General features: G+C 39.6%; 1 pseudogene; it reads right to left on the bottom strand.

Annotated features, from left to right (window-relative positions):
* Positions 1-4156: 4156 nt before the first annotated feature.
* Positions 4157-4631, bottom strand: LOC130034114 (ras-related protein Ral-A-like; annotated as a pseudogene).
* Between the last annotated feature and the right edge of the window lie 213 nt (positions 4632-4844).

The following is a 4844-nucleotide window of genomic DNA, read 5'->3' as shown; positions in this document are numbered from 1 at the left end:
CTGTATTGCAAAACATAATGCACAAAACGAGAGAGAGAAAGAAGAAAGAGTTAGGTGAGGGTAGGAGGGGTTGGGTGGTGGGAGGGAACCTGGGACATTGGTTGGCGGAAATGTACACTGGTGGAGAAATGGGTGTTGGAACATTGTATGACTGAAATCCAGCCATGAACAGCTTTGTAATGGTCTATCTCAAGGTGATTCAATTAAAAAAAATTCAGCAAGATCCAGCACTCACTCATGATAAAAACTCTCAAAAAATGGGAGTTGAAGCAACTTTCCTCAATATAGTCAAAGCCACCTACCACAAGACCACAGCAAGCATTATTCTCAACGAGGAAACACTAATAGCTTTCCCTCTTAAATCAGGCACAGACAGGGTTGCCCACTCTCACCATTTCTACTCAATATAGTACTGGAAGTACTGGAGCGATACCACAGCAGGTAGGGTGTTTGCCTTGCACACAGCCAACATGGCCGACCCAAGTTCGATTCCCCTGCCCCTATCTTAGAGCCCAGCAAGCTACTGAGAGTATCTTGCCTACATGGCAAAGCCTGGCAAGCTACCCGTGACGTATTCAATATGCCAAACACAGTAACAAAAAAGTTTCACGATGGAGACGTTACTGGGCCCGCTCAAGAAAATCGATAAACAACAGGAGGACAGTGACAGTAACTGGAAGTACTTACTATAGCAGTTAGGCAAGAAAATATACCAAGAGCATTCAGATAGGAAAGGAAGAAGTCAAGCTTTCAGAATTTTGCAGATGACAATGATACTATGCTAGAAAAACCTAAAGACTATACAAAAAAATTCTGGAAACAATAAATTTGTATAGTAAAGTGTCGGGTTATAAAACCAATACCCAAAAAATCCATGGTTTTCCTATATGCAAATAATGAATAGAAGGAAGAGACATTTAAAAAATCCTGTTCACAATTGTGCCTTAGAAAATTAAGTACATCAGAATTAGCTTAAATAAAGAGCTGAAGGACCTATACAAAGAAAACACAAAACGCCACTTCAAGAAATAAAAATATGTGAGGAAATGGAAATACATCATCTGTTCATAGGTTGGTAGGATTAACATTGTCAAAGTGACTCTGTTCTCGAAAGTATTATGCAGATTAAATGAAGTCCCTATAAGTCCCCCTACAATCTATCACAATTTTCAAAGTATTAGATCAAGCACTCCTGATATTCATATGGAACAATAATACCCTATGAATAATTAAAGAATTCCTTGGGGAAAAGAAGGGAGGCATTAGCTTTCCCAACTTCAAACTCTACTACAAGCAAGTAGTAATTAAAACATAATGGGGTTGGAATAAAGACAGACCCACAGAACAAAGAAATAGAGCTGGATATCCTGACACTGAGCCTCAAATATCTCTTAATTGTTGACAACGGAGCAAGAAATATGATTTGGAGTAAAGAAAGCTTCTTCAACAAGTGGCTCCAAGAAAGCTGAGCAGCTAACTGGAAAAAAAAAGAACTCAGACCTCTCTCTAATGCCAGGCACACTAAAGTAAGATCAAAATGGTTTAAAGACCTCAATATCTGACCTGAGTCCATTGGGTATATGTAGGAAAATGTAAGCAAAATGTTGCATGACGTTGAAGCTAAACATATCTTCAAAGATGAAACACCATTGATGAAGTAAGTCGAATCAAAGATAATCAAATGGGACTACATTAAACTAAGAAACTTCTGCAACTCAAATGAAAGAGTGACTAAGATACAAAACAGTCCTTGGGATATGAAACATTACTTACCCATCTGATAAGAGGTCAATATCAAAGACATTTAAGGCAGTTGGTAGAAATATACAAGAAAAAATCATCTAACCTTATCAATAAATTGAGAGAAGAAATGAAGAGAAACTTTCTCAAGAAATACAAATGGCAAAAGGGCACATGAAAAAATGTTTTACATCGCTAATCATCTGGAAGATGCAAATCAAAACAATAATGAGATATTATCTCACACCACAGAGACTGGCATACATCAAAAAGAACAAGACCAACCAGGCTGGCACAGATGCAGGGAAAAAGGGACACTCATTTATTTTTGATGGGAGTACTGAGTGGCCCAGCTTTTTGGGAAAACAACATGGACACTCTCAAAAAACTATAAAATGAATTTCCATATGACCCAGCAATACCACTTCTGAAATATACCCTGGGGGCCCAAAAGCACACAGTAGAAATGCCATCTGCACTTCAATGTTCATTGCAACACAATTCACAATAGCCAGAATCTGGAACCAACCCCAGTACCCAAGAATAGATGACAGGATAAAGAAACTATGGTACATCTACACAGTGGAACACTATGCAACAACCAGGAAAAGTGAAGTCATAAAATTCTCTTATAAATAGATGAGTATGGAAAGTATCACGCTGAGAAAAATGAGTCAGAGGGAAAAGGACAGACATAGACTGATTGCACTCATCTGTGGGATATAAAAAACTGTATGAGACTAATATCCAAGGACAGTAAAAACAAGGGTGAGTTGGACTGGTTCATGGTTGAAGGATTTCCACAAGTGTTCATGTGTGGGGGAGGGCAGTTAGGATCTTGAAGGAACAATGATAGTTGGAAATGATCTCTTTGAACCTGATCTGGGTGCTGACAGTAGTTAGTGGACAAATATGATTACATTTCAGTACCTGTAGTGCAGATCATTATGCCAAAGGGAGGGAGAGAGAGAGAAAGAAAGAGAGAGAGAAGAGAGAGAGAATGAAGGGAAGTGCCTGCATAGAGGCAGGCTGGGGTGGGAGTGGGGCGGGGGGTGGGGGAAACCAGTGGGAAATGTACACTGATGAAGGCACAGTTATTGAAAGTCTGTATGCTTGAAATACAATAATAAATAACTTTTAACTCCATCTCACAGTTATTCAATAAAAATTAAAAATAAAGAAGTACATAAACACTTGGTACAAGGAACTCTTGAAACATTTTAAACACATACATCCCATTGGTTTTCCTTATTTTACCAGCAATTATAAAAATAAAGCACTGTTTTTCACTCCCTTTAAGGTTGAACGGTGACCATCTGAGTTCTATTTAATGCAGTGTTTGTGTTTGGTTATGGTTAAAAAATTTACCTTTAATCATGAATATTTTTTGGATGCCAGATATCATTTGCCATTCCAGACTTAAAAATTGTGAACATTAATTTTCTTTGTATGTATATCAATCTTTCCTCTGTTGTTGCACTGATTTGGCTTTTCCCACATAATTCACTAGGAGTTAGAATTAGTCATTGTTTATTAAGAACTGTAAAGTTTCAAATCCCAATTTCCTACCAATAAATGTGAATTAAATGAGTATATGTAATGTTTCAACACATATTGAAAGCATTATGTTAAAAACATGAGACTGACACCCAAGGACAGTAGATACAAGGGCCAGGAAGATTGCTCCATACTTGGAAGCCTACCTCATGAGCAGGGGGAGAAGACAGCTGGAATAGAGAAGGGATCACTAAGAAAATGATGGTTGGAGGAATCAGTCAGGATGGGAGATGTGTGCTGAGAGTAGATAAAGGACCTAACATGATAACCTCTGAGTATCTATATTACAAACCATAAAATGCCCAAAAGTAGAGAGTATGGGGAATATTGTCTGCCATGGAGGCAGTGGGAGGGTGGGAAAGGGGTAGTATGCTGGGAATATTGGTGGTGGGGAATGTGCACTGGTGGAGGGATGGGTGTTTGATCATTGTGTGATTGTAACTCAAACATGGAAGCTTGTAACTATAACTCACGGTGATTCAATAAAATAATATAAATAGTTCAGCTATAAATGATTTTCAGCTAATTTTCTTTATTAATATATATAAAATCAGTTTTCTTCCATACTGGTCTTCCTGAAGGAGGTTGAAGTAAACGTTATCTACTAAATACCAACTCTCTTCTGTTCCAGATTATAAATATTTTAAGAAACAAATCAGAAACTATATTATAGGTACCTGGGTACCACCAGTTCTGCTTTGAGGATTTGTCTTTAAGTTTGATATACAAATAGATGTACTAACTGGCCCTCATATTTAGGCAAATGTACAAATGTTGTTTTAGAGCTGGATTGAAATTGCCCTATGCCTGCAGGTGTAAGCATATGTATAATCAATGATCTAGAGGAATAGAGATAAATCTACACTGGTTGCAGTATGTTCCATTTGTCCGTCCGGCTCTTTGGCTCCTCCACAGACACCTGCCTTTTATCTTCTAAATCAGATTTGTTACCCACCAGCAGAAATGGAACATTCTCATCTTCTTTTACTCTTAAAATCTGCTCCCTGAAGTCAGCCATGGCTGCTAACGATTCCATTTCTGTGAAGCCCTCCCCCCTCCGAAAGTAGTTGTCTCTGATGGCGGCGTAGTCCTCCTGCCCTGCTGTGTCCAGGATGTCAATCTGCACCTCCTCCCTGTCCAACACCACCTTTTTCTGGTAGCTGTCGGCCTTGGTAGGCTCCTAGTCCTCCACTAACTCATCATACATGAACTGCAGAGTCAGAGCAGACTTGCCCACACCTCCGCTGCCCACCATGATGACTTTGTGTAACGCCAAAGAATTCTGGCCCTTGGGCTTATTGGTGGCCATCCTGTGTCACAGTTCTCAGCAAAGCTTAAGAGATCTCCAAGCCTACTCAGATCGGGGCTGAGCATCCTCCACCCAGATCCTCCAAATTCCAGTAGGCGAGGGTCACACCCACCAACTGGCCCCCTGGCGCAGTGTAATCCCATCAATGGCCAAGACTCAGAGACTATAAAACCCAGCTCCCGGAAGAGACATCTTATTATCTCATTCCTACTTTGGACAAACTGGCAGGCTACCGAAT

Source organism: Sorex fumeus, unplaced genomic scaffold (assembly GCF_029834395.1).
Source record: "Sorex fumeus unplaced genomic scaffold, SorFum_2.1 ptg000058l, whole genome shotgun sequence".
Taxonomy (NCBI): Eukaryota; Metazoa; Chordata; class Mammalia; order Eulipotyphla; family Soricidae; genus Sorex; species Sorex fumeus.
This window is presented reverse-complemented; position numbering and strand designations above follow the sequence as displayed.